We start from the raw sequence: 15352 nt of genomic DNA, 5'->3' as shown, positions 1-15352 counted from the left end.
AGAGAGAGAGAGAGAGAGAGAGAATTGATGTGAAAGAGAAACATTGATCAGTTAGGTGCTATGACTGGAGATCAAACCCACAACCTAGGTCTGTGTCCTGACCAAAAATCAAACTGGCAAACCTCTGGTGCATGAGACAATGTTTCAACCAACTGAGCTACTCAGCTAGAGCCTGAAAGAAATAATTGTGATTGAAACAAGAAATTAAACATATTGGCTATATTATTTTGTTAGTCCTCTCTAAAATGAAGTTCTCTTACCATATGCTGACACGAAGGCACTAAAGGTTAAGTGTAATATTCAACATCATGTAACTAGGGCATCACTCTAACTCAGGTGTTATGAATCCAGAAGACATTATTTATTTCCAAAGCTCTGTTACCTTCCTGTGGCATAAAATTAAGTTGGTTTTTATTGACTAAACCTTATACATATAGTCTGCATGTTTATGTTTGGAAAATACTGGTTAACAGAGCCTAGAAAATACATAATACAATAAAAAGGATTATTCATCTCTACTTGGATAATTTTTTTTTTTCAAAACCTGGTTAAGCATGCAAAGGCAAATAAGAATCATCTTCTAGTTTTTCTACTTTCAAAATGTTCTGAGTGTTTCTTTATTTCAGCCACCAGGCTAAAAGTCAGAGGACAAGGATGAACAAATATACACAGTCTCAGGAGGATGAAAGATACTAGTAGAATAATTTTGAAATTGAATTATAAATGTGGTCAGTATTGTATAAAATATGAGGCAACACAATGAATCAGCTAGCTTGGATGAACTCTAGGAGATGTTGTAATAGGAAATACTCAATCTTGACACATTTGGGATGAAAATACTAAATATGAATTCATAGACTGTCTATTAGGAAGAAGAATAAAAATGACATTGATTAATAGTGTCCCTGGGACTTTATTAATAATGTAGGAATTTTAGGACACATCCAGCTTCGTTAGCATGAAATGTAGAGGATATACATGGAGGGCAAGAGATGATAAAACCTGTCTTGTCATGTTAAGTTCAGCAAAGTATTGCCACCCGCCTGTTATAGCTTGAAAGAGACTATGAATAATAAACTAAATTTCTGAAACTGAAGAAAGGAATGATGAAAGGGTAAAGGTCAGGGCGTTATGAATAAACATGTGGATGGAGTTTCTCTTGAGGAAGGTCAGCACCATGAATTTTTAAAAAGAGGTTTAAGCCATGAGTTATCAATAGGAAAGAATGTTATTATTAGTGCACAGGGGTATTGTGTTTGTTGTCTTAAATTGGGGCCCTGTAAAAAAGTATTAAAAGTGATGTAGCAGCAACAATAAAAAAGCAACATAGATGTAAGCCCACTTAATATGAAGGGAATACAGTAAGCCAATTTCAATAGGAGAGTGAGACTATGAAGTAGTTCTTGTTGATTTTCTTTTCAATGAAAATACTTTTGGAAAGGAAAATTATTGGTATTAACACAGTGGTGTGATGGTGTCACAGACAGGAAAGAGAAAATGCAACGAGAGAGAAGGGAGCTATATAATTTCAGCAGAGTCATTATCTTCAGTTAGAAATTTGCAGAGGTGGGTTTTAAGGAAAAGGAAATTGGCCATTAAAGAATGGGGTAAATGATTGAATGTCTAAACAAATTTTTCCCAAAGAAATCTCACAGACGTCAAAGGAACAAATATGATCTGAAACAGAGAATGATTTCATTAAAATGTTTTACTAAATATCATATTCTCTTGTTTCTTGTTTCTTTGCTCTTGTTTTTTCTCCCTCTCTCTCTATGTTCTCTTTTTCACACCACATCCATACACCCTAAAATACTCACATCCACACATACACACAAATTCAAAATTCAAATGTATTTTTTCTTTTTTTCATAATACAGTTGACTCTTGAACCACACAGAAGTTAGGGGCATCCTCCTCCCTGCAGTCAAAAATCTAATGTAACTTAAGTTGGCCCTCCACTGATAATTTCCCAATAATGGAGCCCCTCTTTTCTAAGGTAAGTTTGAATTGTGCAGGTGAAATGACTTGCCTGCTGTCACCTAAAAAATAAAAATAAATCTGCATCTAAGTGAACCATCTAGTTCAAAGCCATGTTATCAAAGAGTCAGCTGTAATCTAATAAAGTCCTTGTAATATTTCCTCAGCATCGTCTTTCCTTAAGGAGCATTTTAAAAGACATATTTCATGTGTTTTAAAGTAATCATTTTTTAAATATCTGCATTTTTAATAATAAAAACAGTATGGATAAATGCATATTTTCACTAAATGATGATATTTGACTAATTTAAAGTTATCTTAAATTATGGTAGGCAGGATAACAATATGGTAGGCAGAATCACAATCACAGCCCAAAATGCCCATGTCCTAATCCCCTAACCTATGACCATTTCTGGTTGCAAGATGAAGGGGAAGTAGATCAGCTAATTTCAAAATAGGATTAGGTGGCCTGGGATTTGGGATGTGCAAATAATGTAAAGAAGATGTATGGGAAGGCTATGTTGGACTCCCTCTCTCAGCTACTGTCTCTCATCTGTCCTAGGCATCGGCAGAGCTGCCGGGCCAGAACTGGCCTGGGGACTGGAGCAGCAGGAGCTGGGCCTCCAGATGCAGAGAGCAGGCCTCAAAGAGGGTGAGGTGCCCTTGTGCAGTTGGGGGAGGTGGGCAGTGGCAGTGCTATAGGCTACTGGTGCTGCCAGAGGATGGAATTGTTGCCTTTGTGGTAGGATGCCAGGAGGTGAGGATAAGTGAGGGTTGCTAAACGGTATTTTTATCCATGAAAGGGGAGGCTATAATGCACTTCTAAAAGAAGCCCCTGCTACAGAAGAGGCAGATGATGCTCCTCGTGTGGGGACTATATGGCTCTTGGGACTGGTGAGGAGCTGGGAACTGGTTGGTTCAGGACTGCTCTGTCCAAGTGGATAGAGAGTAAAAGCCCAGGGAGTGAAAAGAGAAACTCAAAGCAACAAGGCTGGTCGGGGGAGAGAACTGGCTAAGAGAGCCTGAGGGAGTGGTGAAAAGCGAAAGCCTGGGCCTCCCCAGAACACAGAACTCGGACCTGGATCTAGGAGGCAGGGTCAGGAGCCTGGGCTCCTGCTGCCCCTGTTTCTGGGTTGCAGAAAATTGCCTCACCGTGTCTGTGCCTAGACTTTCTCTGCTGTCCGTTCCTCTCCATCGGATCCCATAGTTTGAGTCCAAATAACCTGGATTCAAATCTTGCATCTACCACTTAGTAGCCTTAACACCTTTGGCAAATTAGTGAATCTGTTATTTTAAACGGGGTGTTGATAATACCTACCTTAGAATTTGGAGAAGTTAATCGGTTAAATTATACATAGGGGTTAGGGTTGCATGGGCAGAGTTCATAGTAACTGTTAATACTCAGTTTTGACACTGTCACTCCCCTCCCTCACAGGAGCTCACTCAGCCCAGGTGTATCTTGTAGGTGAAGCCACCAGAAAGAGCCAAAGGCTCTGCAGGCCTTGCCTCTCCTGGGGACCTGAGGGCATGTTGGACACCCCTGATGAAGAGGTTAGTGCCATGCTCCCCCTCGTGCCTCCCAGGTGGTGCACAGCCCTTCCAGGAATGCCCTATCTGGCAGATGTGGGTTGATCTATCCCTGGCTGGTCAGTAACTCAGGTGCCATGGCCACAGGGCAGATGTGAGACCAGCATATGGGGTACTAACTGTCAGACAAGCACAAGACCCCATTTGTAGGGTTTCACATGAAATGTCCCTCCTGCCAGAAGTGGAGGGTTCATCTTAAAAAGCTTCTAAATAAACTGAAGTGAGTGTTCAGTATGTGAGAGAAAGAATTTTTGGTCAGTCAGTAGTTAATTAGGATCCGTGGGGAAGCTACATAATCATAGGTTGTTGCTCACATTCGAAAGGATGCCCTGTTCGTTAGTGTTTGTCACATTGTCCTAATAAAACTCTATTTTTGAGTAGAAAAATAAAATAGGGAGATTATCATGGGTTATTCTGCTGGGCCTAATGTGATTACAACAGTTTTTAACAGTGTAGAGGGAGGCAACATATTAGCCTAGGATAAGATGTAATGACAGACAGAGAGGTTAGTGTGATGTCATGAGAGCAGGACGCCACCATCCCTGTTGACTTTGGAGCTGGAAGAAGATGGCCATTAGACCTGGGCTAGAGGCCATCTCTAAAAGCCTGAAAAGGCAAGGAGAGGGCTTCTCTCCAAGAAACTCCAAAAAGAAGAAAGGCCTGCTGACATCTGGATTTAGCCAGTGCGGTTTATAACCCACAGAACTGGAAGATGCCAATAAGTTGGTGCTAATTTATTATAGCAGCAACCTTGTTCTGAGTTTCTTATTATGTCCACAATTTAGGATAAGCAAAAGGTAGACCAAGACGTATTTAGTATTTCAGTCATTTATTAAAAATGGTACTTTCATTAAAAGTCTGTCATGATCTTTGTTTCCAAATATATAAACTTTAATGACTAATTGGATAATCTGCCTGAAATTCTTTGCAATCATTACAATTTTAGATATAAAGCTCCATGCATGTAACACATGTAATGCTTGGAGTGGAGACTCAGGGGTGCCAAAGGCTCATGGTGAAAACATAAAATAAAACATACAAATGAACCAAACTTAAAATTTACACTGTGGCTGAATCCCAATAGTCTTATGCAAAAGTTAACCTCAGTCATTATGAGGGTGTGTTTTTTTATATCTCAATTTTATGTAAAGATCTTAGAGATTTGAGTTAGATTAACTGTGATAGCTGATATGACCATTGTTCAGAGCTCCACGGACAAAGTCTAGATTCAACATGCATTCATGCTATCTATGTCATGTTACCATTTCTGCTCTTGAAAGTTTGTTAATACCTTTTCCATTGATGTTTTATCATTTTATTACATTTGACCCTCTATCCAATAAATCTTATCACGCATATATCTTGTATATCCTTTGTATAGAAAATAGAGCACTAAACGTCACTAATTTTTTTTTAAGTTTTCATGTGGTCATTCAATGAAAATTAAGTTACCATCCAACAGCTTCAGCTATGCGCTTTAGTTTCTATCTGAGAATCGGAGGTAGGTGGGGAGTTGGTGAAAATAACTCAAATGAATATCCAAACACTCTACCACAAGTGAAATACATATCACATTGAGGAAATCAAAACCTTTTAGTAATACAAGTATACCTTGGTGAATAGTTGATATTTTGCCAAGAATAATAAAATTCCCTCAGCCTTTGAGAGATCAGATTTGTTAAAAACAAAGACATGATAGGAATTATTTATGCTATAGTGTTTGTCTGCTACATGTAAAACTTTCTGAGCTAAAAAACACACAACAAAACCTTAAAGTTTGTTTTTCTGTTACAAGAACATCATGACACTTTTTGATCTGATAAAGCTACAAAAAAATCAATTCTATTACATATGAAAACATGTGAATGGGCCATAGATTTCAGAGATAAATTCTTATCATTAAATACTTTATCGTTGCAGGCACTCTCTACCAGGATCCCAAATGATCCCTGTCCTGAATTCCTGTGCTAATGTAGTATTCAGCCATTGAGTATGGGCTGGACTTCTTTGACTAGCTTTTAAAGACTAGAATACTACAGAAATGAGGGAATGCCACTTCTGAAATCAGATTAAAACAAAAAAGTATGTGGCTTTTATCATTGGAAACTCTTATTTATATGGAAAATGGGAAGAGAAAGTGGGCAAGAGGGACTATTCAAAGGCATAAATGGTGGATAATTTTTCAGATTTGTATACAGAGATGAAAAATACACTCATATCTAGATACATTTAAAAATATATAATTTGTGGGAAGAGAAATGGAATGTTTACTTTTTTTAAATATTTTTTTTTACTGATTTCAGAGAGGAAGGGAGAGGGAGAGAGAGAGAGAAAAATCACTGATGAGAGAGAATCATTGATTGGCTGCCTCTTGCACACCCCACATTGGGGATCAAGCCCACAAACAGGGCATATACCCTGACTGGTAATTGAACTGTGACCTCCTAGTTCATAGGTCAATGCTCAACCACTGAGCCATGCCCACTGGACTAGAATGTTTACTTTTGGGGGAAAAAAGGAAAATGTTTACTTTTGGGGAAAGAAAATGAAATTGGATCAACTTAAAAAAAGGGGGGAAAGAGAAAAAACAAAATTGGTAAATGCAAAGTTAAAATATAAAAATAATTATATCAATCAACACAACAAATGCAATGCTATTTACTTTATATACATTATACACTAGATGAATGTATGTTTGTGTCTTTATTCTGTCCATTCTAGATAGAGAAGCTCATATCAAAATGAAATTATTCTACTGAATAATTCTCTTGTACTTTAAAATCATAGTTTAGTATCTTTAAAAAAAAGATAGTAATTCAAAATATTTTATATACTAGCAAATATTAAGTTTAAAGTCAACAGAGATAGGGCACTACAAATTTAGAAAGATAAAGAGATAAATAAAACTATGAAATATATATGCAAAATTCTATATAGAATAACAGTCGGTTTTACAGAAAATTTTAAAAGAATTATAACCCATATTGAAATATTTTACTTATATTTAGAATGTGTTTATCATACAGCTAATAAACATTTCCAACAATAAAATTAATGCTGCAGCATATTAAATAAAATCCAAAATCCACAGCTATAAACAAGTGAATTAATAAACTAATAATAATAGGAGCCACTTCCTTAATCTGGGAAAATGTCATTGCCACAAACTAACAGCAAATACTCCTCATGTAGTAAAATGCTGGCAGAATTATTTTTGAAATTGTGAACAAATAAACTTGCTCACTGTCATGACTTTTAGTTTTCCTTTATTAAGTTTACCTAATGTAAGGAGCATTATATAAAAGTGGGAACCAGGAAAAGTTTTGTATAAGAAACTAGTTTTCATATATATCAGAAAACACAGTTAGAAGTCACAATGGACAAAAATATTTCCTTAAAAGCAGCAACTAAAAAAACAACAACCTTAACATATCTAGATATAATCAAAATAAAAAATGTTAGGGGTTCTTATGAAGACAACTAGAGTTCCTCAGAATAAGAATAATCATGGTGTGTGTGTGTGTGTGTGTGTGTGTGTGTGTGTGTGTGTAAGTCAGAGTGAGAGGACAATAACAAATGAGTATGAGACAGAAAATGAAAGAATGTCCAAGAAAGAAACAGATTGTGGGGAAAAAGATATTTAAAAGGGGCAAAGTGCAACAGAAAGAGAAAATGAAAGAAAGAGGGAGGGTGGGAAAAGAAGGAGTAGGCAGTCTTAAAGAGAACATCATAGGAAAGTTCACCATTAGACATACTGTGATAAAGAAGATATGGTATGTGCACTTTATTCTCAAAAAGATAATTTGCAAATTGTGCAATAAGTATACATCAGATTTGCAATTCAACAATTAAAAATAAGTTTTAAGATAGAAAACGAAGCAATTTGCAAATTTTGTCAAATGCTTAGAAGAACAATTATGTAAAGTGAAAAAATGGAGTGACCTGAAAGCCTGAGTAACAAGATTTACATTAGCAGGTAAATGACAGGAAATTAGAAGATTGTAGGAATTTATAAGATGCAGTGTTTACGTAGATAAACATTCCCAGATAGACTTGCAAACCCTCTTTACATAATTAATGTACAGGAGGAGGCAGAGGTAGAAATGAGTTTGCCCAGGTGGGCGTTATCACCCAAAGCTGAAGACATTATTAGGCATAAACACATCCACACAGCTTCTCATTTGGAGCATCAGTTTAGGTTAATTTGTTCTGTGACTGTGCTTTAGAGAAATGACAGTCTTCAAACAGAGATTAGATGCACTGTAATAAGTTCTTTACTGTAATTTAATACTTTCTAGAAGAATTTTGATTTCCCATTTGGTTCATCTGCAGGTTCTGTTTATCATGTTGTATGCAAATTTTTGGTAGACAAGTAATTGCCACCCCCGCTGAATGAACTTCCAAGGAGACATTTACAGGAATATTTATAAGTACATAAATGCTGTGAAGCAGAGGGCATCCTCTCTTCTCTGCAACTTCTCACAAAATGATCTCACATTGATATACATATTAATAGTCCTACAGGTATATTTCAGGAAGAATTCTACACTTAAAAAATATATGAAACTGAGGATGTTATTGGACAGAAGTATTCAATACTGAATTTAAAGTAGGAGGAATATTATCAACTGTGTTATATTTCAAAACATTTGCTGTCTATGAATAATCTCTAAATGAGAAAGCCCTGGGTGGGCGGGGGGGGGGGGGGATCTTGGGTTTGTCTCCATCACATCTCTTCTTTTATATCCACTTGTGAAATTTATTTAGCCTGTGCTGTACATCCTTTAAAGTAGTGGTGTTGATCCTAGTGAGTTGATATAGTTGTCTGCCTTCATAAAAAATAATGCTTTACAAAATACTCATAACCTTTGACAGAGCAAGAAAATAAACTTAGACAATAATGACCACTGAATGAGCTTTAATGATACATAGAACAAAAATGAAAACAGTAGAGGAATAATGACAGGTAGGAGTCATTTTAGGAAATGTTATACTTGAAATACCCATAGGGGATTGCATGTAGAAACATGGAGACAAGGGAGGTCTGTGCCTCAGTAGAGAAATGGGCTTGGAGTTCATGACTTAAAGTTAGCACCTATTTGTTATTATTTTTCACTTTTTGATTAGGTCCAAAATAAGGGAATGCTACATCCTGTGTGTTTATTATAAGGAATGATTAAAATCTTTCAAATTTGGCAAATTAAAGTGACTTCTAATTAAAAATGTACTGAAAATGGGCCCATTGTATACTGTAAAGGGATTGTTCCCTTTAGAAATGCAAGACCTAAGGAAGAGAAAATTACTATCAAATTTCTCTATTCTGGTATTTTCCTATAATTTAGAAAATCATCATTCAATTTATTGAGGAGAAAGCATTTTGTAAAATATCTGTGTTTTAAGGTACACCTTTGGGTTCTGCGTTCTTTGAAATGCTGCTCTTCTACAAATGTCTCCACTAACAATGAATTAGCTCCACTTTTTAATTTCTGCTCCCTTAGAAAACTGCTATGTAGAGAGGGAGAGAAAAGTCCCAGGAGTACTGAGTGTAGAAGAAGCTTAATGAGGAAGCACAGAGGATGGGGAGAAATAGTTAGAACTAAGTTGGGTGAATGGGTGAAATTTCCCCAGTGCAATTTGCCTTGCTTGGACAAACTTGCTAATTTGTCTTGTGACTAAACAATTGACAATGCATTTGACATGGGGACCCAGGTGTTTTACCACATATATTCTTTTAAAAAAATAACCATAATTTTTTAATTCATCTTTATTGTTGAAAGTATTACAGTTGTCCCTCTTTTTTCCCCATTGACCCTTTGTAGCCACTATTAAATGTGATGAAGAGAAATTTGTAAACCTCCCCTTAGGAAAAATTTTCTAGATATTTATTCCACTGGGAGAACTGAAAATAATGGCGGTATCTCTAAATTGTAGAGTATAAGTGAACGTAAGCCTACGGTTGGTCTTATGCAGATACTAAAATGCATAACTAACTCTATGACTGACACATATAGACAGTTGACAGAAAGTGAACTTACTTTGGTCCACCATTGAAAGAATTCAGTATAGGTTTCAAGTATACTGTTCTATGATGCATCATCTATACACTTGAAATCTAAATAATATTTTTAACCAATGTCAACCCAATAAATTTAATTAAAAATCAGTAAGTAAAATGATATTCTGCATCTAGAGAAGTAAATGCAATATAGATGATAGAACCACAGCTTACAGCATCCTCCTGTGTATTTGTGTGTGAGTGTCTGTGTGTGGTTAACTTCTCTTAGAATGGAAGCAATAACATGGTTTAACTGCATGATCCCTTAACTTTGCATGACAGTGTTCTCTAAAGGGACCAGGTTGTTGACTTGAAAGTCAACCTTTTATATTTCCTTCCCTATCACCATTTTGGTTACTATTAAATTGAAGCTCTGATCAATAATTTTCAGAAATAAAGGAAAAATTAAATTTTCCATCACTAGGCAAAAAATAAAAGCAATGCAGAAAATCATGTTAAGAATTTCTGTTGCAAAAAAAAAAGGAATTATTATTGAAAGAGAATAGTAGATTTGTGAAAACCCTTTGATTAGTCCCTTTCTCTTGGTGTCCTGATTTCAATCCCAATATAATCAAAAGTACTCAAGTACATTCTGTTCCAGAAAAAAAAGTAGGCACTCCAAAGTGTGAGAGATAGTGTAATAGAAATTGAAAGCTGGAAGAACTATTGATGATTTCTGAGTAAGCACTGGGAATGAAAAAAGCAACACAAAATAGAGAATGGCAAAACTCAGCCACAATCTTTGATTTAATGCAAGAAAGTTCGATGAGAGTGGCAAAATATTGAAATGGATGTTTTATAATTGGTTTTTGAGTCTATCCAATAAATTAGATAATGGTTAAAAGTTATATTGGTCCCCATTCCAAGAATTATGCAAAATTAACCAAATATTTTTTTAAAAGAAAAAGGATATCGCATATATTGATTTTAGTAGCCACTTGGAAAAAAATCTTTTTTTTTCTTTATGGAGAGAATAGATAGAAAAATATTTGTTGACCGATTATAAAGTTAGGAAGAACTACACATAAGGTATATCCCTGGGAATGGACTGCAGCATGCTGCCTGGGTATCTGTGTGATCCATGGGCAGCCGCGAGAGCCCTGATTGATTGATGGCAGATTATAGAGAGGATCAGTGCAACCAGATGGAGGCTCTGGAGTCCATCTACCCCGACTCCTTTACAGCATCATCAGAAAATGCTCTCAGTGTCACCATTATTGTGCCATCTGAGGCTGGAGAAAACGATGAAATTACCCAGATGATCATCAACTTTACATACAGTGAAAAATACCTAGAGGAAGCCCCTGTTTATGAAATATTCTCCCAGGGGAATCTAGAAGATAATACTGTCTCAGGCATTTTAAAATTATTAGCATTGCAGGCAGAAGAAAACTTTGGTATGGTAATGATCTTTACTTAGTGACAGCTCTGTAAGAAACATTAGCTGAGTTGATCAAATAAAACCTAGTAGAGAAGAGGAAAAGAAACAAAAGGAATAAAAAAAGCTAAAAGCAATTATTTCATGGCACTACTATTACAATTGAGAATTTCTAATGTTGGAAATCCAAGTTTGATTCAGAACTCTTGTAAATTAAGAAGAAATGAATGAAAGAAGAACAAGTAGGAACTATTACATTAAATGGGAAATAGCTATTTGAAACAGATTATAATCTTGGCACATCTGATATCTAGTTCTTGGAGGATGCTGGGAAGAATGAGATAGCTGAGTCTTTGTCCAGGAAATAATGAACTGGAGCTGGAGGACGGTGAGGATGACCCAGACTACAATCCTACTGACCCAGAAAGTGACTTGACCAACAATGGACTATCCCCATCTAAAGAGAGGTGTGACTGCTACGCCATCTGTGACTATGCTGAAAGGGTATAGATTTTCCTCTCTCTTTTTTTTTTCTAAATAATAAATAATAACTTTCAGGAGAATATTTTTCTGATAACTTTAGTCCTTTGACTTAATAAACTGGCCTTAAAGTTAAAAAAGATTAAAGAAGAAATGTTAGTGGGATAAATGTGTACACAAGGGAAAGAGAAATTTAGAAGAGAAGAAACTCAGAAATAACAAAATATGTAATATTTGACTGTACAAAGTTTTATACTTTTTAATTTAAAATTATACCATTATACAGCTTCTAAACAAAGCTATTACCATATGTTTACAGAGATAAAATTTTGGTATTTATACTATCCAAACACCTGCTACTTATTAAGAAAAAGATCCAGTGTGATAAAAAAGAAAATTGGCAAAAGATATCCCAAGAGAATCTTCCAGCTGCCAATAGACTGAAGGAAAGATGCTCAATCTTAGAGATTGTCAAGGAAATTGAATACTAGTAAATATAACAATGAACTTGACTTCTTGTGATTAGGAAAAATGAATAAATAACACCAAGTGCTTGCAGAAATATAAGGAATGTGGTATTCTCATACATTGCTATTAGAAATGTGTATTGGTAATTTTTTTCAAAACAATCTGATAATAACAATTAAAATTAGAATATACATTCTTCAGTCAAAAATTGTACTTTATACAAGAACTAGAGGGCCAATGCACAAAATTCGTGTATGAGTAGGCCTTCTTTCCCCCAGCTGCCGGCATTGGCTTCCCTCTGACACCCTGAACTGATATCTCCTGGTTCACAGGTCGACACTCAATCACTGAGCCACACTGGCCAGGCTGATGTTTAGGTCAACCAGTCTGTGGTATTTTGTAATATCAGCCCTCGCAGCCCTGGCTTCGTCTGGAAGGATGTCCGGTCTAATTAGCATATTATGCTTTTATTATCATAGATATTTAGAGATGAAAGCATCAATATATAAAATTAAACAGTGGTTACTTTGGCATCTTTTGTAGAAAGCTGTAATATCCATCAATAGGAATGGTTGAGTAAATAATAGTACATTTTAATGGGGACTGTTATGCAGCTATTAAACATTACACATATAGTCTATACATGCATGTGTAATATATGTATATATTTACCAAAAGGCTTGGAAGCACTTTCATGATATTTTGTTAAGTGAGAAATAAAATGTAAGAGAAGAGCATACAGAATTACATCATGCTTACTCCAAAATCTCCATATACATAGAGAAGTCTTGACATTATTTACTAAACATGTAATGGCTTGAGTGGAGGGGAGTGTAGAGTGCCATAGATAAGGAAGGGAAAAAGAGACCATAGAATAATGAGTTACCACATTATTATGAAATCTAAATAAATATTATATATGCAATAATTTTAACATATTATAAAGATATGTAAAATAATTGTGTATGTGGTAAATACTAAAAATTAGCACTGAAATGGAAGAAGAGGAAGACAGAACCAGCGACAGAAGGTGTTATGCCACTGTGTCATGGGCTGAATTATGTGTGCCATGCCCCCAATTCATATGTTGAAGCTCTAAACCCTAATCATTTCAGAGTATAACTATATTTGGACACAAAGCCTTTAAGAGGTAAAAATAAGTTAAAATGAGATTATTAGGGTGGGCCCCAATCCAATAGGTTGATATCCTTATAAGAGGAGAGATGAGAATGCAGGAAGGGAGATATTAGGCACAGGGAGACAGGCAGGTGAAGACACAGCAGGAAGGCAGCCATACACCCATGAGGAGAGAGGCCTCCAAGGAAACCAAACCTGCCAATGCCTTGATCTTGGGCTTTAGCCGCCTTTTTGAGAGCAAATTATTTTTTGATGTTTAGGTCAACCAGTCTATGGTATTTTTAAAAAACATATTTTTATTGATTTCAGAGAGGAAGGGAGAGGAAGAGAGAGATAGAAACATCAATGATGAGAGAGATTCATTGACCTGCTGCCTCCTGCACACTTCACATTGGGGATTAAGCCCACAACCCGGTAGGTGTCCTGACCAGGAACTGAACTGATATCTCCTGGTTCACAGGTCGACACTCAATCACTGAGCCACACTGGCCAGGCTGATGTTTAGGTCAACCAATCTGTGGTATTTTGTAATATCAGCCCTTGCAAGCTAATACATATTGGCTTTGAAGGTAGAAACAGGGGCCATGAACTAAGGAATATAACTTGACATGCTGGAAAAAGAGAAGGAATACCCAAATTTGGCCAAAACCTTGATTTCTCCTTGGTGATACTACAGAACTGTGAGAGAATAAGTTTCTGCTCTTTTAAGTCAGCATGTTTGTGGTGCGTGGTTACAGCAGCCACTGAAAAAGAACACAGGTAATGCATTAGAAATAGGTTTGACTCAGAGACACAAACTGGCCTGAAATAATGCTTTCCCATGTAAGATAGCCAAAACAGTATTTGTGAGGTAAAATCAAACCAAGTTTAAGTATACTATGGACATTATCAGTATACAAAGAGGACAAATCCTATTTGTGGCAATGATAAGATGTTCTATTGACAGTATTGATACTGGAATTTTGGGAAGTTAGGGACATTTTCATATGTGTAATATACATGCCTGTTACTAAGGTTCAGTTTCAGGGATAATGCTTTGGGGAGAGAGATGAATCAAGTGCTTATGAGATATCAGAACCTCATTAGTGCAGACAAATTTAGAAATGATGCTGTCTCCCAGGCTTATAATTGCCATGCAAACAGAAACACAACGTTAATAAAGACAAACAGTGAATATTGAAGACACAAAAACATGTTTTAAGATTAAGCTCAGACAAACTATGCCACAAACTAATGAGTCTGAAGTTACCAATTTCTATCCAAACCAAAAACTCCTGGCCCATATCTGATAGAGCTGGAGAGGATGGTGAGACTAGGAGACTATGACTTCTCATTTGGACAGAAATTTGTGAATGCAGTAGAATACATGGGGATTTTTCAGGCCATGTCTCATATTGTTTACTGATTTTCAGCTGAATTTCTTTTTTTAAAATATATTTTTATTGATTTCAGAGAGGAAGGGAGAGGGAGAGAGAGATAGAAATATCAATGGTGAGAGAATCATCGATAGGCTGCCTACTGTACGCCCCCACTGGGGATTGAGCCCAGAACCCAGGGCATGTGCCCGACTTGGAATCAAACTGTGAGCTCCTGGTTCATAGGTCGGCATTCAACCACTGAGCCATATGAGCTGGGCTCACCTGAATTTCTTATATCAACTACTGTCAATATGTGCCTCACTTATACATTGAATTTTTGATACTCAAAGGCTTTCATTTAAATAATTACTAATAGTCGTTTGTGTTCTTCAGATATATCTCTGCCTCTCCATCTTCCATGTGCAAGGTCAGATGTCTTTCCCTTCACTTTTGAAGTCTGGTATGACCATGTGATTTGCTCTGACAAATGAAAGATTAACAGAAGTGACTGCTATACTTCCCAGATGGACCCTTGAGGAGCCATGATACTTGTTAAATTGGCATGATTCCATTTTCCTGCCTAGGAAATGAGGATGCACGGAGTGTAGGCACCCTGAGACTTCATCCTTTAGGGAAGACTATGTAGAGCAGAGCCCCCCTCCCCACAAGTTAATCTTTACCGAAATGTGCAAGCAAGAGAAAACTAGGGACATTTCATAAACCACTGAGATTCCGAGTTTGTTCATTGGAGCGAAATAACCTAACCAATGATGAATTTTTCACATGGTCCATTTTTATTTTTGGATTTGGGCTACATTCTAGATTAATACCATTATTTTAACTTCTATTCACATAATTATTCATTTTACCACTCATAGAAAATACTAAATTTCATATACATATTTTTCTGTT

The 15352-nt window shown here is 36.2% G+C and overlaps 1 pseudogene across 1 annotated transcript; it reads left to right on the top strand.

Annotated features, from left to right (window-relative positions):
- Window positions 1-10730: 10730 nt before the first annotated feature.
- Window positions 10731-11507, top strand: LOC307115058 (RWD domain-containing protein 1-like; annotated as a pseudogene). The gene has a single exon. The product of its transcript is annotated as an RWD domain-containing protein 1-like (transcript).
- Window positions 11508-15352: the final 3845 nt, after the last annotated feature.

The sequence above is a fragment of the Cnephaeus nilssonii genome (assembly GCF_951640355.1).
Source record: "Cnephaeus nilssonii genome assembly, chromosome: 2".
Taxonomy (NCBI): domain Eukaryota; kingdom Metazoa; phylum Chordata; class Mammalia; order Chiroptera; family Vespertilionidae; genus Cnephaeus; species Cnephaeus nilssonii.
The sequence above is the reverse complement of the archived record's forward strand: the minus strand, read 5'-3'. Positions and strand labels throughout refer to the sequence as shown.